The sequence below is a fragment of the Calonectris borealis genome, chromosome 3 (assembly GCF_964195595.1).
Source record: "Calonectris borealis chromosome 3, bCalBor7.hap1.2, whole genome shotgun sequence".
NCBI classification, from domain to species: Eukaryota; Metazoa; Chordata; class Aves; order Procellariiformes; family Procellariidae; genus Calonectris; species Calonectris borealis.
Window position 1 is genome coordinate 116,421,727 of NC_134314.1, and position 24,655 is coordinate 116,446,381.

Consider the following 24,655-nt stretch of genomic DNA (forward strand, 5'->3'; position numbering starts at 1 on the left):
CAGGTGATTTCTCAAATACTCACAATTTCTGGAATGCTAAATCTCTTCCAGAAGAGGGCCAGACCACTTAGGAGTATTTGGATCCATGTAGACCCTGTGTATGTGCTTTATTAGTTACCACTTGCAATCGCTCAGAAGTCCATGAATCCTTGGGCTGGGGTTGAAAACCAGATAGAGATGGAAAAGCAATTTGCTCGTGTGACCCAGCTGGGGAGTGGCGAAGTTGGTGGAACTATATGGTCTATTAAGAAAACTGAACCTTGTGCAATTTATCAAATGGTCACTTTCTGTTATAGGGATTTCTAAATAAGCTTGCTTCATAGGTCAGAATTTTGTGCTGAACTCTCAGATGTGCTTATTTTTGCTCATTTATGTGAGATTAAATTATTTCTTGTCTCTCTTCTGTCATGTCATGGATGTGCACTGTAAACAGTACTAATGAGGCTGTCTCTGTTATTTTGTAGTACATATGATTAATCTCCACCAAGTAAAATTAAGATAGACTTAATTTCATTTTTAACCTTCTGAATGTTTTGAAACAGTGTAAGTGATTTAATTAAAAATGAGATGTGGATGAGCTGGGACAACCTGCATTTGCTTTCATGATATATTCAGATTTGGAAATGGACTGCAGGTGTACCTTTTTGGTAGGGCTACTGAATGGCTGCAGGAATATAAGGAAGCGGACAGCAGAGGCTGAGACTGAGTCTTCTGAGTGCTGCATTGCATCTGTGAGCTGGAAAAGCATTCACATTGCATATTGAAATGGCAGGGAGTATTTGGAGCAGTGCTCTTACCTATATTGACAGGCTTACTTTTAACTATGAGGGTGTGATTATTGAATATGGTTTGGTATCCACAAAAAACCTTATTTGCACAGAGGTGGTGGCCTCCCTGGGGTATCAGATGAGCTTTCCTAAGGACCTCACTCCTGGACTTAGGTGCTTATGGGTCAGTCTTGGGCCAAGTTTGATGGGAGGCCGGACTTGCTGTTGCATTGAATCCTCTCCTGTAACTTGCATCTCCTGTCCAGCTCCTGGTGAAAAGGAAAGGGTTGCTCCAAACTTGCTCCTCAAACCATGAGACCTTCTCGTGCATGGCTTGGAAGCAGGAAAGCCTGTGATTAATGGCAAATAACAGATGTAGTGAATGCTTGGTGTCTTACTGTTTTCATTTCTCAAGAAACCCATCTCAAGCCTTTCTGATGAATTTTGTTTAATCTGCAGGAGGCCTACACAGCTCTGAGGAACTGCAGTGCATCACTTCATAAGGCCAGTAAGAAGGACCTTTTTTTTTCTTATTTTATTTCATAATGATTGATTGACCAAACTCAGGTTTGCTAGAGAAACTTCTTTTCTTCTTGCTTTGGATCCTAAATTTACTCCTACAGTGCTTTAGAAATATATTATAGAGAGGAAAATCAATGGAAATACCTTAGCAACAGGTTTATAATAAAGAAATAGGCCACTGTTATATTTTTTTCCCAATCTTCCTGTGGAATGAGTGTCATATTTCCTGAAAACTAAATATAGCTATGTGCATTGAATGCTAATGGGCAGATTTCTCTAAGTAAAAATGTTATAGACAGATCTTCAGAAAGTCTGTAGGGGTTCAGTAAGGATCTTAAAGATAAGTTGTTGATCACATCTAAAATATTGCAGACCAGTTAAGGAAGGTATTCAGAAGTAGTCTGTGCATCTTGTATTTCTGTGAATATTGTAAAAGGTAAGGAGTTAGAAATGTTTAAATGGAAGGTGTCCTGCTTGGGATAGTGTGGAATATCCCACTCAGGATAGAATTTATGACTTAAATGTCCCTGTCTTTCCCAAAAATGCTCTTATCAGGAACTTCCTTTGATTCTCTGTGCTTCATGGGTTTGCAGGAATGACCGAGCTCTTGAGATAGGAAACCCAGTTCTTTTCTACAATGCTGCTGTTCTTCATCTCTGCTCTTTTAATGAGCACTATTCAGATAAATACAGCAGCAGTGGTGCCCAACCTGAGAGGTTTAACAGCCAGACCATAAGCTAATGTTGCAAAGGAGCAATCCTACCCTAAGTTACGTTAGCCAATGTGCGTGGAGGAGGCGTTGGGGGTAAGGCTGGGGAAGTACCTGGCTCAGGATACATTATAGAGGTGGTTTGAGTTGTCCGTCCTCTGACGGAGTGGGAGTCTGTGACAAGCTCCTGTGAGAGGGAACTTCTCCTTCTCCTAAATGACTTGTAGGGGGACAGGGTCTGCTCTGTTATTTCAACAGGTAGGTGAAGCCCTTGCCAAGCTTAGACTGTGCCCAGCTGCTGTTTCCCTGTCCAGCGCTGCATGGAGGTGATTCAGCCCAGCCTTGCAGGGCAAGCTAGAGAGGGAGAGAAATTGCCCTGTGGGACTGCTTCAGCCCTGCTGGGCTTGATTGTTCCTCCAAGGCAGTCATTCAGCTCTAAGACATCTATCTGTGCTACAGCCAGTGCCCCGGCCGTACAGCACTTCTGCAGACAGCTTCTCTGACAAGAGCCAGTTTTCCAGTTATGCAAAGGAAGAACTGCCCAGACTGTTCAGTCTGGGCTTTATAAACTTCTAGTAGCCTAATCCAGAGACAACCTGCAAGGAATGGATATATAAGCAGACCCTGCTGCTCAGACAGCTTCTGGCATTTTTGGAAGTTGCTAAGCACACCTTTGAAAACAAAGCCTAGGGAGGAAGGCTTGAGCTCTTGGTAGGCTTTAGTGAGCTTGTTAGCTGCATCATGAGTATCTCTGGTTCAGGCACAGAACAAGGATGCTGAGTGAAGGCAGTTCTGCCACAGCTTTAAATGTATTGGCACAAAGCCTGACTCTGAAACATTGTAGGCTTTGCCTTCTTTTGCACCCTCTGATGTGCGGTATAATTTTTAGTAAATCTGAACCCAGGCAGCTGCTAAATCTACGTGTAGTTGTCTAGAAACAAGCTGAAAGCTCTTTCTTAAGCCTAATCATACTACAGAGACAGTGCTACCAACATCATACTCCCATGTGCATGATGGGTTTGTAATCTTGTGCTAGTGAGAAAACTCAGATCCGTAATGCTTTTAGTTAGCAAGTAGCTAAGCGTGTTGTATATCATCCAGCCAGGCCTGATTAAAGTGGCTCTTCTCTGCCTGTCCTCGGAAGGGCATAAATAAAAGTAAATTCAGACACGTTCCTTGCTTTGGGACATGTCCTTGCAAAGATGTAGGATTTTTTTTTTCCTCCTAAGCTCCGCTGATTGAATTCTTCAGTCTCAACACTTTTTTCAGGTTTGGGGAGGAGCGGTAAATAATTGGTCCTGTTTTATTGGCAGCACAGAGAAAGTTTGGGAGGGAAAGAAGTCCTGCCCCTTGGCAATGCTTGGGTCTCAAGGAGAGCTGCAGGATTTTCTACCAGCAGGAATAGGGCCAACCCTTCCCCCTGACGTCTAGGAGGTGGAGCGATGTAGTAGTTTGGGAAGGACAGGCCAGTGGCTGGGCTTTGGGGGATCTAGGAACGTGCAAATTACTCAGGGTTGATCCACCAAAGACTGTGGCTGACCAGCTGCTTCTCCAGGCAGGAAAGCCAAGAATCGACATATCCCACAGCCCTTTCTTTTTGTTCCTCTGGTTTTGTTGTTGGGGGTTTTTTTTTCCTCCCATCACTGAAATTCATCTGGTGCCCAGAAGTTTGCTGGCAGAGGTACAAAGAACTGCCCAGTAAACAGGAATAGCCAAGGTGCAGAGTGTCCACAGACTATGTGGATCAAGGCAAAGGCTTGGCTCCGTACTGACCAGGATCCCAATGCCCCAGGGAACCTTTCAGTGAGCAGACCTGTTCCTCAGTCCCTTGTTCAATAGCTGTTTAAAATATCACTTTCCACTGGACTGAAGAGAGGTATCAGCTGCTGCCGAGTCTTCAGGAGATGTCCTAGTATATGCCCCACAGTACCAGCGAGGAGCTAGGGTAGTGCAGGATAGTCCATGCGTTGGAGGTTGAGGTGAGCTAATAGGATTCCGTTGGCTCAGCTGCAGCAAGATAAATCCTTGCTGCCCTTCCCAGAGCAAACCTTCTCAGCCCGGGTGTGCAGAGGAGAAGCACTACCCCTGTCCTCCTCTGAAGACCACCTCCTGCTCCTCTGGTCAATATCCCATCCTCTGCAAGGCTCTCCTCCCTCAAGGACCAGCACAAGCACAGCAAGGGCAGGCTGCAGGCAAGGCAGGGAAGTGGTGCATGAGGAGTGGAGAGCTTTCTAGCAGCTCAGTTAGACTAATGAGCTAGTCCTGTTAGCTCTTGCTTCAGAAAGCTCACATTGGCAAAATTAGCTCGAGGAAAAGAGGGACAGCAATTTTAAGTGCCCTAAGAGACCTTTAAAAGGACAAGTCATGTTTGCACATCCAAAGCTGCAAATGTTTTGATGATCTCCAGATTAATTGAAAGACGTTTCAGTCTGATTTAATTTATTCATTGCCCTGCTGACAAATTATGTATCTCTGTGATACGGGTGGGTGCTTTTATGCACTTGTTCCTAATTATTGATAAGTAGGTGTGAGCAGTAATAGTGCCACCCTCCCCCCCGAGGTAAGGGGGGCCAAGTGTTTTTAATCATCAGGACTTCATTGACTGTGAATGGGGGTGAGAAGATCATGTTATTTTAGGGCTGGGAAAGCAGATGACTTAGGTGTCGTGGTTTAATTCCAACTGGCAACTAAGCCCCATACAGCCGCTCGCTCACTCCACCCCCCCCCTCCCCCGGTGGGATGGGGGAGAGAATCAGAAAGGCAAAAGTGAGAAAACTCGTGGGTTGAGATAAAGACAGTTAATAAGTAAAACAAAAGCCAAGAGCGCAAGCAAAGCAAAACAAGGAATTCATTCACTGCTTCCCACCGGCAGGCAGGTGTCCAGCCATCTCCAGGAAAGCAGGGCTCCATCATGCATAACGGTTACTTGGGAAGACAAAACACCATCACTCGGAACACCCTCACTTCCTCCTTCTTCCCCCAGCTTTATATGCTGAGCATGACGTCATATGGTATGGAATATCCCTTCGGTCAGTTGGGGTCAGCTGTCCCAGCTGTGTCCCCTCCCAACTTCTTGTGCACTCCCAGCCTGCTCGCTGGTGGGGTGGGGTGAGAAGCAGAAACTGTGTGTAAGCGCTGCTCAGCAGTAACGAAAACATCCCTGTGTTATCAACACTGTTTTCAGCACAAATCCAAAACACAGCCCCATACTTGCTTCTATGAAGAAAATTAACTCTATCCCAGCCAACACCAGCACATTAGGGGATTTATCTTGTCACAGGCCTGGGACTAAAGCTGCCTCCTGTCTATAAGCTTCATTGCCAGCTCATCAGTTCTGTGAAAAACAACCATAGAACTGTCATGAAGCCAGGTCATTTTTGGGATCTGAGTGCATGTGGGGCAGGGGTCCTTGCTTGATTCTTATCTTAAATACACTGTGTCAGGTACAGCTGGCATCAGGCCAAACCCAGGCATTGCAAACCCCTATGGACCAAAACAGCAGTTGTGCAGTGCAACAGCTTCTTCCATGCAGTCCTGCAGAAAGGATGCTTTTAAAGCACATATATGCTCTGACATTCCCAACCTCTGGGTGACCCCTTGGGGGACTTACAGAGAACAGGAAGTTTTAGGAAGTTTGTAGAAAACAGATCTGAATATTTTTGGTGGTAGCAGAGCAGGGAGTGGAAGGTAACATGGGCTAGCTCAATGTCTTTAGTCGGAGGCTTTGAAATGGTGTTGTGAAAGTTGGGAGCAGCCAAGTTCTCTGCTCTGAGTAAGGCTTGTTCCCATCACAGCTCTATGCTCCTTCTGGTGCTCACTCTGTGCAGGTGTTTAGCAGGAACCTGGGAAAGCTGTGGTGTTGTGGTGTGGGACTTCTGATCATAATGTGGTACATAATCTCTGTTGTAATTCGGTTTTCAGTTCTGGCTGCTCCTTTCTCAAATCATGCTGATGGTAAGTAAAGCAGTTGCACATTCTGGTTCCTGACTGATTTAGTATGAGCAGGGTTAAAAAAAAAAAAAGGTGCTAATGTTAGGCAGTTGCATATTCTTCATACAAAACTATTCTTCTAGGCAGACTTCCAGAATTTAGATAATTTCTTAACAAGAATTTTGTTACTTCACAATGTGCTGTGTGAGCCTAGCATGTTTCAGAATACGTGATACTCATTCCAGCCACAGGGCACTATGGTGATAAGGAATATTAAGAATTTAAAAAAAAAAAAAATCCTTGATTAAAAAATAACACTTATTGCAAGATCAAGAGTTTAAGTGCTGGAAGGAGATCAAATCTTGCCCTTTGTTGAACTACCTAATTAACCTAATGCTCCAACAATCTTCCAGTTTTTCCAATGTGGTGGAAAATGTTTTGCAAACTTGAAGGGTTATGGAGTGGAAATACTGGGTTTTCCGATCTAATTCTGTAAGAGGGACAAATAATGAAGGAGAAGCAGAAATGAATGCTGTGGAATTTGTGCGTAAGAATTAGCCAGGCTTGGCCCCTTTCTCAAATTTGCTGCAATTGCATGAAATATTTGCGGATGAAAAATGAGGTTGTCAACCAGGACCCAAGTGCCCTGTCACATTGTTAAAATGGGTAAATAAACTTTTTATTAAATATGAAAGTGCAATTTAACAGAGGACTGGAATAGTCTGATAGCTGGACTGAAGCTCCTGACAAAGGAATTGACCATTTTTATTTTAATTGTATAGTTATTATTCCCCACATTAAAATGTACATGTAGGCTTCTGATGCTATCAGCTGGAGTATCACTATGTGGAGCCCCAGATGAACATGCTGAAGGAGACAATGCTGGAGAGGGAGAGGCTGTGTGTCTCAGCCACAGTTCTTCCTGGGTCATAGAATCGTAGAATCATAGAATGGTTTGGGTTGGAAGGGACCTTAAATATCATTTAGTTCCAAGCCCCCTGGCATGGCCAGGGACACCTTCCACTAGATCAGGTGGCTCAAAGCCTCATCCAACCTGGCCTTGAACACTTCCAGGGAGGGGGTATCCACAACTTCTCTGGGCAACCTGTTCCAGTGCCTCACCACCCTCACAGTAAAGAATTTCTTCCTAATATCTAATCTAAATCTACCCTCTTTCAGTTTAAAATCAGTACCCTTTTGTCCCATCACTACACTCCCTGATAAAGAGTCTCTCCCCATCTTTCCTGTAGGCCCCCTTTAAGTACTGGAAGGCTGCTATAAGGTCTTCCCAGAGCTAAACAACCCCAACTCTCTCAGCTTGTCCTCATGGGGGGGGTGCTTCAGCCCCCTGATCATCTTTGTGGCTCTTCTCTGGACCCGCTCCAACAGGTCCATGTCTTTCTTATGCTGGGGCCCCCAGAGCTAAAGACAGTACTCCAGATGGGGTCTTGTGAGAGCCGAGTAGAAGGGGAGAATCACCTCCCTCAACCTGCTAGCTATTCTTCTTTTGATGCAGCCCAGGATGCGATTGGCTTTCTGTGCTGCTAGTGAACATTGCCAGCTCATGTTCAGTTTTTCATCCACCAATACTCCAAAGTCCTTCTCTGCAGGCCTGCTTTCAATCCACTCATTGCCCAGCATGTATCCATGTTTGGGATTGCCCCAACCCAGGTGCCATGACCTTATGCTTGGCCTTGTTGAACTTCATGAGGTTTGCACAGGCTCACCTCTCTAGCCTGTCAACATCCCTCTGGATGGCATCCCTTCCCTCTAGTGTATCAAACACACCACTCAGCTTGGTGTCATCTGCAAACTTGCTGAGGGTGCACTCAATCCCACTGCCCATGTCCCTGACTAAGATGTTAAATAATACTGATCCCAATAGAGACCCCTGAGGGACCCCACTTGTCACTGGTCTCCACCCGGACATCGAGCCATTGACTGCAAGTCTTTGAGTGTGACCATTCAACCAATACCTTATCCACCGAGTGGTCTACCCGTCAAACCATGTCTCCCCATTTTAGAGACACGGATGTTGTGCGGGACAGTATCAAATGCTTTGCACAAGTCCAGGTAGATGACATCAGTCGCTTTCTCTTATCCATCAATGCTGTAGCCCCATGGTCATGGTGGACTGGCCTGTAGCAACAACGTGTCTAGAGTGGCAGGCAAACATCATAACCACTAGGGAGCACTGCCTTTCCAGGGTCTCCTCCTCAAGGAGGGTTTGCAATAGCTGTCCCTGTCTCCATTTCCAGCTTTTCCTTGCTTTGGCTGCAGCGCTGAGAAGAAAGGGGTGCATAAGTTCACTGGGGGTGGGGGTTTCCAAGCCTGCTGAGAAGAGCAGAGCTTTCTGAGGATGTTTTGTGACCCCCAGATGTTGCTGTGTTGCAGCACAGCGTACAAAGTCCATGGGGTATGTCTGGAGCTCCTCAATATGCAGAGCCGTAACAGCTGCCGATACAGCTCCTGGTGCTCTGTGGGCCTGTGGATAGGGAGCATTATCAGCTGCCCAGTTGGTTGCAATGAGCATGGCTGGGGAAGGGGACCAAAGGGAGACAGCAGGAGGTCAGAAGAGTTAGCATTACATACATCTATCTTGCGCTTCCTCAGCTTCCCAGTATCTTTGCTCTGCAGAGGTTCCATCTGGAGATGGATCCAGGGCCTATCCTAGCTCTCTCACCCAGGCACACATTCTCTCCTTTTCTGGGGTTAAAAAAGGAGTCATAGTTCTCTAATAATGTGTAAAAGCCTAATTATGCCTAGGGTGGCAGAGGAGAGCATTGCCTCAGTTACAGCTATGGCACAAGGGCCTCTGGCCTTCTAGTTGCCTCTGCAAGGAAGGGGGAGGTGCTCTGGCAATTTAGGGAAAATTTTCAAAACTGAATTTTCAGTGAAAATCCTAAAACTCCCTGAAATCCTTCCTACTTTGGGAGAACAGCAAAGAAAATGTCTTCTTTATGAAAACCTGCAATTCATCATCTCTGCTAGCTAGAAATGCTTCTAATAAAGATGATGAGAGAAAACTGGACAGTGACAATTTGGGGACAATGAACAGAGGCTGTTCCATCTCCATATTCCTTCTGTCTGTTGCTTTGTGGAAGGATTTAAACCCAGGGTGCAAGATCACCACATTAGCCACGGATGTGGGTCTATTGTGGAGTGTATGTTCTCTCAATAGGCAACCCAAGCTAGACTGGTTTGAGAGGGTGTTTGGTAACCTCTCTGCTGCTGCATCTTTTTTTTTCCTTTTTAAAATATGCCTCTGAAAGCTAGCTATGATGCAGCAGTTCTTGTTTTCATGTCATGACTGCATAGCTGTCATTTCGAGTCTGCCTGGCAAGAGGGAGTATGAATGGGTACTTCACCACTCTCCCAACTTGAATAAATTTACTGATTGTGCTGTATTTTACACACTGGGCGAAGGACTGCTGAGTCAGGTACCCAGGGGTACCCATGCAGCACGTTGCTAGAAGCAAGCCTTGTGTTTTCCAGCAGCAGTCCAGAGGCTACGAGGATTAATGGGCTAATGTTAATTAGCACAGCTCCCCAGCTTTAGCAGTACTATATTGAGACTGGTTTCCTAAAGAAATAAGGCTTGTATGATCATTATGTCTGTCTGGTCTTTCTTCCACTCCCAATAATTCCTGACCCTGGTTGACAAACTTGATCGATCTGATGAATGAGCAGAGTTCCCAGAGTTAACGAATTTACTACAAAATTTACTACTGGCCAAAGGAAGAGTCCTGACTGACTCAGAAGTTTAGTGCTGTGCTAGGTCAGCTGGCAGTTGGCCCAGATCGGCATCGAGGTGAGCTGCAGGCTGCGCCCTCTCCAACTGAAAGGGGAGATCAGCAACAAATGTCTTGTGAGACAGAGAGAGAAGCTGGGAGTATTGCAGTGGGAAAAAGTAGAAAAGAAAAAGTTAAAGAATGCAAATGTGCTGGAATTAATTCCACTAATTGGCAAATTGGCTTGTTAAGGAACTAGAAAAGGAAGGAAGAATTCCCTATAAAAGTTTACCACCTTCCTGTTGCTGCATTGTCCAAATACCTTCTAGTCCTATGTGAAGTTGTACAGCTAGCCTCTATTTTGTGTGACTTGTTCTGTCTTCAAGTATGTCCTTTCCACCTGCTGTCTCAGGCCAGCCTGCTGCCTGTGTTCCTGGTGCACAAGCTGAAAAAAGCTGATGCCCGGGTGGCCTGGTGGGAGAAAGATGAATCCATGGTGGCAGCAAGAGCAGTCCAGAAACGTGGCTGTGCAACTTCAACTTGGTGCATTGCTTTGGTAATGGTTGAAGCTTGGCTTGTTCAGGGGCTCTGGGTTGTGCATCCAGTTTGAGTGGAGCTTCTCCTTTGCAACTATCAGTTCACACCAGTGCCACCAGAAATGGTACAAACACAATAGAAACCTGGACCTATAGAAGAGTGAACCTGTGCTATCAGTTTTGTTGTGGTTATCCTTGCTCTTTCACAGCACATCCAAATTTTGTTAAAATGAACTTGTGCTGAAGGAGCATGCCCTGGGAGAAGGGTCTGAAGAGGTGGTCTGGCCGTTACTGTCAAAATTGGTGAAGCCCTGCTGGGACAAAGGTGCAAACGTTCTAGATGTGTGAAGGGCTCTGCATCCCTTAAAAAAGGATGCCTGTGAATTCCTGCTAGGCGCTGTTTATCAGCAGTGAGACAGAGCTTGGATCCACATGGTTCAAATGGCCACACAGTCACTACAAGCTCCAGAGAAGACAGACATGCTGCAGGCCGCTCTGGGGCAAACACAGCAGCTGCTTGGTGCATGGAATCTTGGCACAGTCATCTTTGCTGTCCCCAATAAGTATATTCATGTATGTGGCTGAGAAGGGTGTTGGGAGGCTGCCCTGCGCTGAACTTGGCCTGGTTATGATACCAATTACAAAGGAACAGTGAAGAGACATATGATTCTTCAGTTGAAATGATGTAGATGGGTTAGGAATGCTTTATGAATAGGTAGGCCGGACATTCAGTAGATAAAAAGGCCTTGAAACTTTGTATTCTGCGTAAAATAGATAAGGAAGCTGACCTTGTATATTGAGTAGAATAGATAAGGGGGTTGTGCCAGCCTAAGCTAGCTGGTGCTAATGAGAACTGTGCTAATTAAGCCAAGGGTTAAAACTGAGCATGCGTAAAGACTGAGTTCAACTAAAGGACACTGTGAGGAAGACTATCGACAACCACCAGAGGACCCTGAAAGACCACCAGGAGACCCTGGAAGACCACTTACGGATATAAAGGCGCATGCGTCAAAGACTTTTACATATGTTAATGAATTCCAGGAGGCAGCATGAATATTTAGATTATTTCTTGGAAATGTAATGAATATGTATATTCTAATTGTATATACCTTCTATGGTTGATGCGCACACTAGGTGGAGTGATCCCCTGTGCGCCCGGCGCCGCATTAAAGAATGCCTGCTTTCTAAAACTCCAAAATCAAGTCTTAGAGAGTTCTTATTTCACCGACTTACGGTAACAGTTACCCAACGTAAGGTAGAGCATAGGCAAGGGGGCAGTGGGAATTTACCCAGCTGTAAGTGCTCAGGTACTTGGGACCTTTACCTGGGCAGAGCTGGAGCGGACCATGAAGGCATCATTAGACTTCTGGGGGTCCTTTCACAGAAGGAGATATCCTGTGGGGAATAGAGTAGGGGACATATGATAACATGGAGATGTGCCTGGGTGGCCATATGGAAGGAAAAACGACACAGCAACTGGGAGGGATGTGGCTGGAAATGCAAAGTTAGGCACGAGGCATGGTGGTGAATCTGCTTCATTGCTGCTCAAACCCTGGTCACTTCTGTTGCTTTGTTGTTGCGGGATGCAGCAGGAGTTTGCGAGCCTTGGGACACAGTGGAGTAGAAGGGTGATTCATACCTAAAGCGTCATCAGGTTTTGAATTAAAAATTTAAGTCACAGCTGGACATTTGGATTAAAAAAAAAAAATCTGCTTCAAAACTATGTCTGAAGGAAGATGTACTGAGAGATACGCCTAGCTACTCTGTGACTATTAGTGTTGATTGTAACTGTTTGAACCTGTAACTTTCCCGTTGTGGCTGGTTCTCTCCTACCACTTCTGGTGTGAGTGAGCTGGCCTGCTGCGGAGGCTGGCGCAGGGGGTGGTGCAGTTGCATCTTTAGTTGGTGCAAGTACCGTACCGTACCCACCAGTAGCGTACATGGTTGTCATTCCTGCACTAACCCAGCTCCTTGCTACACTGCGGTGTCTCATCCAGAGATGCTCTTTTGTGAGAGTCTGTCGGTCCTCCAAGTTAGGAGATGAGGGAGGGAAAAGATGTTTCTCCCCTGCTTTAACGAGACCTGTGCCTAAATCTCCCAGACAGCTTTTAGGAACTTCAATCTTAGCCCCTCATCTCAAAGTATATAGAGCACATCAACAAAGATTTGCGTTCAGATTTGGTGATGTCTTAGATGTTTCATGAAGAAATATCAAGAGTTGAGTAAGTCCTTCTGACCAAACACTGTCAAAATTTGGTTGTTGTATGGATATGTATTACAGGGAGAAAATGCAGAGAAATTACAATACTTCAATTTGGTAGACGAGACTAACATCAAAGCTATGCAAATTCAGATTGGACCCTGAACACACATCTTCCATACTGAGTAACTGTTGGATAAAGCATCCTCCAAAACCTCCTCCTCCTTCAGCTCTTGATGTGTTTAAATTACAACTAGGTACCTTCCTTCTGGCAAGTTATTTGATTTAGCACAGGCACAGTTGGGTGATGGCCTGTGGTTTGTTATAAAAAAGGTCAAACTTGATGATCTCCTGGTCTGTTCTGGAATGAAATCTTATGGATAAATAAGACCTTTTCTTCAAGTTTTGTTTGCAAGTAAAAAATCTTTAGCATTAATTAACATTAGTCTTTTCCCTTTTAGTATTTTCCTTCTAGTATTTTCATGAAAGATTAGTCTCTGCTTTTATGAACAATATTAAAATAGGGCCATTAGCATCTTCTGTGAATAGCCATCTTTTAAAATTAAACCTAAAAAGTACTAAAATCTTCCTTCCACTTCATTGAAAAACAAAAGGAGCAAATAAAGAGCTGCAGCCATACTGACCACTGGTTGTATCCAACTGCAAATTTTACTATTCAGCTGTTGTTCTGTTTTCTGCCAAAGGTTTTTTTTTATTGTGTGAGTGTGCGTATTGTGAGGCTGCTGTACAACTTAGAGGCACAAAACTTTGTAGCAGGTAACCAGTAAAGCAAACCAACAAAATGTACCGTTCTGCAATGAAAAACAGAGGTGATGAGGCCCAAGGGAATTTCAGTTATGATGGGTATTGCTGAGGAATATATATGATATGGGACATACTGGAAATTACTGGAAAATTACCAAAAAGACTCACTTGTGTTGAAGTGTTACTAAGTGTGAACAGGCACATGTTGAAGTCTGTTTGAAAACCTAGACCACATGCTGGGTATTGTCAGATCTCACACTGGTAATCTCTGTTTTATTATAGCAGGTGAGGATTTCAAAAGAACTCCAGGATTAGGCAATGCCCCCCCCCCCCAGCCCAAAAGTAATAGCCAGCATACCCAGTCAGCTCAGACCTCCTCTGCAAGAGTGACTTAGCCCTTTCTCTCAATATCAGCTCTACTCAATCTATTATTCCAGCCAGGCAACTCCTAACCTTTTTGAAAAAATTCGCTATACCCAGTCACAGGTACCAACATACTTACTGACAACATGGGAAAGTGTGTACGAGAGTGGGGGGTACTGAGTGGTTGCTTTGTCGCTTGTCCTCTGTCTCGGGTACCTTCATCTAACATCCCACGAGTCTGTAGGGTGCTATCGCTCAGGTTATCACTTCCAGGTCTAGAATAAACCTGGTTTGGAGAGGAAATTGCCTATCCTTGGGGTCTTGGGCATGCACCCTTCTGCAGAAATAGCACTTTCCAAGTGGAGTTGGAGATGAATGCTGTCTGATGATTTGAACAGGTCTGAGCTGTCCGTCTGAGTCAGAGGGACTGATGGGGGGTTGCAGGGATGAGTGTAACTGCTTGTTTGGGCTCTGTTACCCAGGTGTTCAGTTTGAATCTCAAACTCCAAAGCACTGTTGATTACTCACAATCCCAGCATGGGTGCTTTTGCTTTGGGGATTAAGTGAAAAGTCATTTCTAGAAATTGAGGGGAGGAGGGTGTTAAATGTCTCTCTAAGGCATCAATCACTTGAGGCCTGTTGTTACCAGAGTACGTGGGTGTGGTATATTAGTACTGACTAAGATGCTTTTGTGCCCAGCTAATCGTCACTCTACGCTTGCTCTTAAAACCATTGTTGCACAAGGCCCATAATGCTTAGACTGATTTTTAAACAAAACAGCTGGAGGTGACACATGGGGGACAAATTCCTTAAAATTATTGCTGCGATTATGGTGGAGTTGCTGCTTGCTTGCGCACTGAATACATCCCTCTTGCTCTGAATGACTGTGGTATTTGTGCCAGAGCACTGGAGCCGAAGTTGTAATTGCTGCCTCCTTTCTCTTTCTTTCTTGGGGTGGGCTGGGAGAGGAGGGCATGCTGGGTTAGGCAGGACACTTTTTTTTGTGTGCTTCTGAGTCTGGATGATTTCCTAGTGACCCTCCTTCAGCTCAAAGTTGTGTCTCCTGATTGTTCTGCGAAGTTTCTTAGGGTAACTAAATTTACCTTGGTGCATCAAAGCAATGAACTCAAGCTGACCCCTCAACCAGCCTGCACCTTTGATAGGGAGAATTACATTCAAGCTGCCTTGTGCAGTGTTTAGGAGTGAAGTATTGTTCTCAAAATAGGGATATGGAATTAAATGCAAAACCAAAGAGTTGAGCAAGGCTGTTTTTCAAAAGATTGTGCTGACAGTGGTGCAGGAGGCTTTCTTGTTTCACACAGTGGCAGTGCAGCAATAAGGTTTTTTTCTTATTATGCACAGTGGGTTAGCTTTACTGTTATCCACTGCTTACTAATTCTGTTGGGTTATTTTCCTCCCTAGTTCATCTATTGGAGGTGGGATGCTTGGAAAAGAAGCTAACATCTCCCTAAATGTTCATATCCCCATTGCTAGCCTGGATGGCACCTCTTGCCATGCAAAAAGCAAATGATGTTTTGGAGGGTATCTGTTGCAAAGGAGGGAGAAATCCCAAGCCCGCTGGCAATCTCTGCTGTTGCAGTGAAGTACCTTGCCATTGTCTGAGCACAACCAATGTTCTGCCCTCTCTTCTGATGTTGTCTCCCATGTACCTCAATTCTTTGCTCTTTGTCTGAGGTGCCCTTATAACTCCACTACTTGGTTTCCTCGCCTGCTGCCCTGCTGCTTCCTATTCTGATCTCTCGTTGCTCCTCTGGTGTCTAGTACGGAGGATATTTCTGTCTCTTCTTTCCCATGTCCTTTAACTGCTTCTCGCTTTTACTCTTCATCTTACACCTCTGTCTGTGCCTCTGTTGATGAAGATCCATCTAGACCTGTCCTATACACCTCTTTCTCTCTATCTGCCCATCTTCACCTTCAATCTGTTCCCACCAGCTGTCTCTTACATGCTTTCAATCTGTTGACTCTTATTCCACACACATTCCCATTCTTTCCCATTTAAAATACACATTAATTCCAACTGGTTCTTGCATGAAGCCCCTCCACAAGCATCTCCAAAGCTATTTCAATGACCTCCATCAGACTGCTCCAGCGAACATCTCAGTCACAGCAGCTACAGAAAAAACTTGACTTTGTTTGGTCTGTGGCTCTTTGGCTTGCTCCTGTTGAAGAAGAAATGAACAGCTTGCAGAAGTCTGTGTTGTGCTACATGCCAGGTATTAATGGAGTATTTAGTGAGTGTTAAGAGACTTAAGTTGAGGCTCAAAAGTTTCTCAGGAGCTACATGGATTGTCTCAATCATGTGCAATATATGAATCAAAATGCTGTCTGCAAGCTGGTTTAACCCTAAGCATTACAAGGATAGATATGTGAACCCAAAAGGGAGAGGAGTGGGGTGCAGTTACAACCTGAACATGCCATATAAGCAGGTACTAAATACATTTCAGAGGACTGGGGTGGTTTAGGTAGCTGAGAGTTTTGTCACCATCTATAGGATAGCTATATCAGCTCTGGTACTGTTTGATCAGCAAAATATTGCTGCTTCTTAGGTTCCCCAAATAAAAAAAAAATCTGCAGGACAACCCTACAGCCTGATGGGCCCAGGCTTTAAATTCTTTGGGTTTGGGACTGCTTCTCTGAACTGATTAGTGCTCAGCACTGTGGAGCTCTGGATTCCCTCTTGCCTAGTTAAATTCGTCTCCTAAGTCTTTGCCACCCACTTCTTGGTTGAGATGAGATCTCTCTTATTCTTCCTCAGCTAGATACAATCCTTCTTTTCTCATGGATGTTCTAGCAATGCAAATAACCAATGTTATCATGGGCTGCAGAGAAACCCCATCAAACAAACTTGTGGCAATTGTTAATTAGGGTAGAGGCCAGCTGAACATGCCTCTTGGCACAGTCTGTGCAAAAATACTAAGCCACCTAGAATCATGGGCAGCTGCAGAATTATGTGAAAACATGCCTTTTATAACCCTGTTGATGTGTCAGTTCTGGTATTAACTAGGACAGTGTGATGCAGTATTTTGCCACCTCATGCTGCCATTATTCATCTTTACTATGAAAGCTCAGTATTCTCCTTTGTAAAATAGTGCAGCTCACCAGCTACCTTGATAAAGATGATCCTTATTCTGCTGTCTGATACTATAGCTCTCTCCAGAGAAACTTCATTTAAGGGGGGGGTTGAAACAAATGCATCTACGGGAGACCATATTACTAGAGTTTTACTTTAGCAATTGATTTTTCATCTTCTTTTAACCCAGAAATGAATGTCAGAAAACCCAAATGTAAGTGTAAGTTTTGTAGGGAGGACTTCTAGGTCTGCTTGTTTGCTTAACGGAAAGAAGAAACATTTTCCTTTCTGATCCATATTGGGCTTTTCTTTGGTACCAAAAGAAAAAATACCTTTAAGAAGGGTGAGTGTGGTGGTGGTGTGGTTTTTTTTTTTGGTTTGGTGTTTTTTTTTTTTTAATTGTTGTTGTTCCTGCATTAAAAGGACAACAGGCATAGTGAAATATGCATTTGATTGTCTATAATCATGTAATGGCAACCCTCTCTAGCCTTGTAGAGACAGAGCTTCTGGTGCCTCGATTAAGCTTGGTGTATTCAGTTTCACTTTCTTCACGGAGGGAGAGATCCCTGCATATCTTAAAGGATTAGCATCAAGCAATAGGCATATGTTAAATACTTGTTATCCATTGGTGTTGACAGCACTTCAGTTGTGAGGGGGATTAGGCCAACAAAACAGAGGTATAACATCATGTTCTACTATGAATATTTGTGACAGAGGCACAGATCATGCAAAACACTTGTGCATGAGTTAAGCATGCGAACAAGGGCACCTTTCTCTGGTCAGTCAGTGGCAAATCTTTGCTGTAGACCCTGGGTGTGCCCAGGTCCACAGGTCACCTCATTTTGCCCAGTCCTAACATGGCCTTACCTCAGTGCAAAGCAGTCCAGGTCCTTTCACTTGGCCCAGATTCTGAAAGTGGTCATGCTCTCGCTCTTCAAAACTTGTGCTGAAATTGCTCTGATATGAGGACTCAACCCTTTACCTATGTCCAGATGATCACAAACGGCCCTTTCCAAACTCCTGGAGTCTTCTCCAGGAGGAGAAGAGGGGAGGTTTGGGGAGATCCCTGCTGACTGGAAGCTAGCCAATGTTATTCCAATTTACAGCCAGGGCATGAGGGAAGACCCAGGAAACTACAGACTGTTAGTCTCACCTCAGTACCTGGAAAAATTGTGGAAAAGATCATACTGGGTGCTGTTGAAATGCGTTTAAAGAACAATGCAATCACCAGGCACAGTCAACGTGGGTTCACAAAGTCCTGTTTAACTAATTTGATATCCTTCTATGATAGGGTCACCTGCCTAGGGGATGAAGGGGAGGCGGTGGATGTAGTTTATCTGGATTTTGGTAAGGCTTTTGATACTGTCCCTCACAGCATCCTTCTGGACAAGTTGTCCAACGGTGGGATGAGCAGGTACATGGTGTGCTGGGTGAAGAACTGTCTGACAGGCAGAGCTCAAAGGGTTGTAGTGAATGGGGCTACATCTGGCTGACAACCAGTCACCAGTGGTGTTCCTCAGGGCTCAATTCTAGGGCCAGTTCTGTTCAATATATTTATCAATGATCTGGATGCAGGAGTTGAACACACCATTAGCAAGTTTGCTGATGATACCAAACTGGGAGGTGCTGTTGACTCTCTCGAGGGACAAGATGCCTTGCAGAGGGATCTAGATAGATTGGAACATTGGGCAATGATTAATGGGATGAAATTTAACAAGTCCAAATGCTGGATTTTGCACCTAGGACGGAGTAATGCCAGGCACAAGTATAAATTCATAGAATCATAGAATCATAGAATAGTTTGGATTGGAAGGGATCTTTAAAAGTCATCTAGTCCAACCCACCTGCCGTGGGCAGGGACATCTTCAACTACATCAGGTTGCTTAGAGCCCCGTCCAACCTGACCTTGAATGTTCCCAGGGATGGGGCATCTACCACCTCTCTGAGCAACCTGTTCCAGTGCTTCACCACCCTCACTGTAAAAAAATTCTTCCTTATATCTAGTCTAAATCTACCCTCTTTTAGTTTAAAACCATTCCCCCTTGTCCTGTCGCAACAGGCCCTGCTAAAAAGTTTGTCTCCATCTTTCTTATAAGCCCCCTTTAAGTACCGAAAGGCTGCAATAAGGCCTCTCTGAAGCCTTCTCTTCTCCAGGCTGAACAACCCCAACTCTCTCAGCCCTTCTTCATAGGAGAGGAGTTCCATCCCCCTGACCATTTTTGTGGCCCTCCAAATTGGGAGAGGAGTGGCGGGAGAGCAGCCCTGCAGAAAGGGATCTGGGGGTGCTGGTCGACAGCAGGCTCAATGTGAGTCAGCAGTGTGCCCTGGCAGCCACGAGGACAACCCGCGTCCTGGGGTGCGTCAAACACAGTATAACCAGCCCGTCAAAAGAGGTGATTCATATTCAGCATTGGTGTGGCCTCACCTCAAGTACTGTGTGCAGTTCTGGGCCCCAAAATTTAAAAAGGATGTTAAGGTACTCAGATGCATCCAGAGGAGGGCAGCAAAACCGGTGAAAGCACTGGAAGGCATGTCCTATGAGGAGCGACCAAGGATGCTGGCTTTGTCTAGTTTGGAGAAAAGGAGGCTGAGGGGTGACCTCTTTGCTCTCTACAGCTTCCTGAGGAGGGGAAGTGGAGAGGGAGGTGCTGATCCCTTCTCCCTTGTATCCAGTGACAGGATACGTGGGAATGGTTCAAAGCTGCGCCAGGGGAGGTTTAGACTGGACATTAGGAAGCATTTCTTTACCAAGAGAGTGGCCAAACACAGCAACAGGCATCCTAGAGAGATGGTTGATGCCCCAAGCCTGTCAGTGTTTAAGAGGCATTTGGACAATGCCCTTAATAACATGCTTTAACTTTTGGTCAGCCCTGAATTGGTCAGGCAGTTGGACTAGATGATCCTTGTAGGTCCCTTCCAACCGAAATACCCTATTCTAGCCTATTCTCCTGTCTCTGTCATGTCTCTTTTTCTCTTCTTCCCATCCTTTTACTGAGGAGTGCTGTGAGTCTTTGGTCCTATCCCTGCTGGAGCTAGTTGTTAAAGGCTCACAGGGGGCTAATGTAGAGTTCATTGCTGTTAAAAAGTCATTTACCACAGACAGTGGCCTTATTCAGTATCCAAAGGCCAGTGAATCTGGAGTATCTAAGTAGGTAAAAATATGTTTGGGCTCCTTGTGTCTCAGACCAAGACCTGTTCCTTGACATGATAAAAACCATGCAGATCCAATGGGAAAACTAAGGCATGTGACAAGTCTTAAAATATAATGACATATTCTCAGTCTTTCTCCAGCAAGCTTCAGAGATGCCCTTTGAGAGCACATGCCCTCAATTACAGCTGTGTTTAACATATCCTTTTTCTAAAAATAAATTTAAAACCCTACCCTTTTTCTTAAATCAATCTTAATCCTTTGGTTACAGTTAAGTAACTTGATTTTTAAGGAAGTTTTTTTACAATTTGGAATGTGTTCCACTCTGATTTTGTGTTCAGGATTATTGCAGTTAGCTTTTTAAAACCACTGATAACTTGTTCAGTAATTCTTGCCCTTCAAAATTTTTTGTAAGTTCTCTTTCTTAATTCCCTTCCCATCAGGACAGATAAAACACCAAATGAGTCAGTTGTTTCCATCTTCTGAAGTTTGAAGTTCAAAGGCCTAATGTTTTCATTCAGTCGCATTTTCCAACAGGAAAAGGTTACTTTTCATGGTGGATTGAAAAACAACATTTGGAAAGCAAGTCAGTGAGAGGTAAAACTGTCTGCCTCTTTTTGTTTGCTTTTATTTCTAGCTGGCTCCTGCCACTTTTCAGAACTGCCACCCTGTGCTCCGAGAGCTTTGTACAGCTCTGTTCCAGGACAGTACTGTGCCTTGATAGCAACTGTGTTCCCTGGGAAAGCAGCTGGGAGGAGGCAAGAAAGCTGTCTCAGTACAGGAAAGACGAGGGACTCTTGTATTCTGCATACAGAAGTCTCATCCCACCAAAAACTTTAGTTTTAGAACAAAAACTGGTTCTCAACAGGAGCTAGCCTGCTCTCAGAGACACACGGTAAAAGAACAGCATGAGTTGTAGGAAGGGAATTTCCAGTTGGATATGAGGGGGGCGGAAAATTTCCCCCTTGGGAGTGGTGCAGTGCTGGGACAAGCCCAGAGAGGCTGTGGAGTCTCCATCCTTGCAAATATTCAAAGCTTGACGGGATGAGCAGCCTGACCTAACATCGCAGTTGGTCCTACTGTGAACAGGAGGTTGGACCAGAGACCTTCAGAGGTCCCTGCCCACCTAAACCCTTCTGTGATGTTACATCACCCATGCTTAGTATAGTAGATCTTATGTGTATTAATACTTTTCGAGACAAACGAGAAGGAAATGTATGTGACAAGGAGCTTCCCAGGTAAGGAGGAGAACAAGGAGTGGGAGAGAGAAGTAACAAGTAAATGTTACTCGGTAGTGACAGGTGGTTTAACCATCAATCTTCTCCAGTTTGATGGAGCTTTCCTAGCATGCAGTTATCCATTGAACAGTTTAATATCCCAGCTGCAACAAGAAGTAGACTCAGAACAGTGAAGCAGCATGGAATGCCTGGCAGGCAGTGAAGAGCAAACAAGTCTCTCCCCTGCTTCATATTCATCACTTCAACTCACTAATCAAAGTCTGCAAGCCCAGTGCAAACAGACACGTGAGCTTTGGAAATGCAGCAGCTTGGGGTGAAACCTGCCTGCAGCTAGACCTCTATGGATACAGAAAAAATGAGGTTTTAACAGAGAAAAAGCCAGAGCCATGCTCTACAATGGCTCTGTCTCCTCATGTGAAATTTCTGAGGGGAACCTTTTTTCAAGCTGGAGACTCTCTGCCTGCAGTTTTTTCTGCTTTTATTAGTTTAATGTAAAGATGCAAAGTTTTGTTTGGTTTGCTTTGCTTTGCTTTGCTTTGCTTTCCCCTTTGTCTTATGTGGAAGTAGTTTCCTGTGATTTTGGGTTTTTTTCCAGGGCAGTAGGAATAACGAAAGTTCCAGTTTTAAAAAAAGTGTAGGAAAAAGCTTGGGGAAAAAGTAATGCATTGCAGGAGAAGAGTCATTGGGAGAGTGAAAGTGACTAAGGAAGAGAGATGGTGTGAGACAGAACAGGGTTAGTGCCTGATCCAAATCCACTGGGACTGCTGCGGACAGGGACACTGTGCCTGGAGAAACCGGGGACAGGCAAGCCCTGAAAGAGGAAAGCGAGGAAAGCAAAGAAAGCCAAGCAGCACAGAGATTCTCTGGGAGGGTATGAAAGTAGGAAATCAGTCCAGGAGACAAACACAACCCAGGCAGATTAATTACTTAAAAGCTATTTTGGAAGGAGAGTTTCTCCCTCATCTGGGACAGCTCCGTCTATCATGGCTCCCTCCAAAGCTGGCCCAATCCTTGTGATAGTCCTGCTTCTAGTGGAAGGTTGGAGTGGAGATGTCCAGTGTTTCTTAAAGTAGTGCTTCTGTGAGTCCTATCTATCAGACTTATCAGAGAAAAGTATTAATGGAATTTTGTTCCTACCCTTGGGGTTTTAAAGAGAATGAGACTGCCTGCTGGTGAAAGAAGGTGGGAAGTGTCCCAGACAGATATGCTGGCAGAAACCACCATCCTGGCCTTGGGCAGATGTGGAAACTCCAGCGCTCTACCTGACCAGTTATGTTAGGCAGAGGTTTTGGTTTTCTGGCGCTTCCCCAGTCTTGCTGGTATCCCTTGGGCAGAGCATGGGAGTGAGAGCAAAGCAGGTCTATGCCTAGAGAGTCAGGAAAGAAAGGAAAGCAAGAAGAGGGGCATACACTGGCATCTCCTTCAGACACCATGCTAAGGTAGGGAATCACTGAACAGAGCGCCTCAACTGTGAAATTCGCCTCTACTTGTTGGTCTTGTCTTGCCCAAGATGAGAAATTTCTTTACTGTAAGAGTGGTCAGGCCTTGGAACAGGCTGCCCAGGGAAGTGGTTGAGTCACCATCCCTGGAAGTATTTAAAAGACGTGTAGATGAGGCGCTTAGGGACATGGTGTAGTGGGTATGGTGGTGTTGGGTTGATGGTTGGACTCAATGCTCTTAGAGGTCTTTTCCAACCTTAATGATTCTATGATTCTATGAGAACGACAGTGATTCTCCAGTGGCTCGGGTGAGCAGCATACCAGAGCTACTGGGGAATAGAGGCTGTGTGACCTGTGTCTACTGTAACTGCACTATCTCAGAGGAAAACCCTGCTTAAACTCCAGTAGGTGGGCAAGAATCCTTCCACTCAGGGGTTGCAGGAGTCCTTCAGTGGTGGGGTAGGCTCTCTTCCCGACTGCTTTCACCTTGATGTGTCCTTGCAACTCCAAATGTGGGAGTCTGAGTGACAAGACCTAGGATCTTAACACGGCTCTTGTCACTGTGACAATTTCTTCTATGAATCTCATACTCTGACATCCTCTGTTGGCTGCCAGAAATGGAGGACTCTGTCCAGGCTCCCAGATGCTGGGGAGCTGAAGATATTCTACGGAAAATTGTGTACAGAATCTTTCCCTTTCACCCTCACTCTTTTCCCACTCAAACCTTCCTTAAATTCTTGCTTTATCTCTTTTCCTTGTCCTCTTATGTTTAGACAAGCATCACTTGCACCCTCTCCCATAAGGAGATTTTCCATGTGCTGCTGTTTCCCCTCTCAGCAGGGCAGTTGCTCATCTGGGAGCTCTGGTGGCCCTGGCTTCCCTTTGTTCCCCAGATACACCCGCCTGTCACCATTTGCGATAAGCAGAGGCCACTCTGAGGGGGTGGGTACAGCTGTTAGATGCAAGTGTTTGCTGTCACTATTAGAAGCTGTTCGCAAATGGAGAGACATTTCCACAGATATTTGGTTGACTTCATTGCAAGAGTTTCAGTATCTTCTTTAACAGCAGTGTATTTAGTTTTACAATACTGCCTCGAGATGTGGGGGGTGTTCTTCTTTTTCCTCTTTCCTTAAATATGTTCCTGTTTGTTGTTTTCTTTTTCGCTGTTCAGCTATTTTGCCATTTGCTTGGGGAAGGAATTACAGCTGTAGCGTGTTTGTCATTTGTTGGATAGCCCTGTGAGGTTTTCAGTTCTGTCTGAGAAGGGTTTGTCCTGCAGCATACAAATCCTTCATGTTGGGAAGTCCACAAGGAAGGCGTGTCTGTGTAATTTAATCCAGGGGCCAGGAGGAGAGTGTGCCACTCAGTGAACTCATGCTGGGCCAGAAAACACACTCACTTGTTACACATGGTCCTGCAAAGACTGGCAGGCAAAGCATGGAAGATTTAGGAAGCTGTACCCAGGATGCACAAACATGCTGAGCTAACATCTGTAAAGGGGGCTTCAAGACTCCCAAATCCCATCCAACCCCGGCACATTTATGGAGGCAACCTACTTTTGTCCTTGAAGTCAGATGCTCAGATATCTCTAGATTTTGCAGTTTCTCTCAATGTAGAAGCGATGAAGCTTAGCTTTTTTTTTTTAAAGTCTCTTCCTTAGCATGTGTAAATTGCCAAAAGGAATCTAAGAAAAAGATTTTAAGCCACATGTCTCTGCAGACCTGGCTTGTTCCATGTCCAAATGCTGCCTTCCAAATGCCACCTGTCTGTATCTACACTATCTACCATGTCCCGGCAGCAGCTATGTGCTGAACTGCTGCCCTTGGGGTGTCAGGGATGGGTGCTTATTGGTGTATTTTGGAAAGCTTGTTTGACCAGTTAGGTGTCTCCATCCCCATGTATGAGCTTCTTTATTCACACTATCTGCTGCAAACTGGGTTTCTAACAGTAAATAAAACATCAAGGACCCGAAGTCTGGTGGTGCCAGTATTTGTAACTACTTGACTACCCTGAGGACGTGCCCATGGGTGGATTTATCAGGTGACCTACCCAGAAAAGTGTCTAGTCACTTTTGTGGTGTGCTTTACAAAGGCAACTAAATCATGAGAACATCTGTTATGCAGCAGAGGGGTAAACGTAATCTTTTATGCAGGTTTTCAACATTTCTACACATCAACGTGTCTTTTATTCCCCAAAGCACAACATAAGATCTTTTT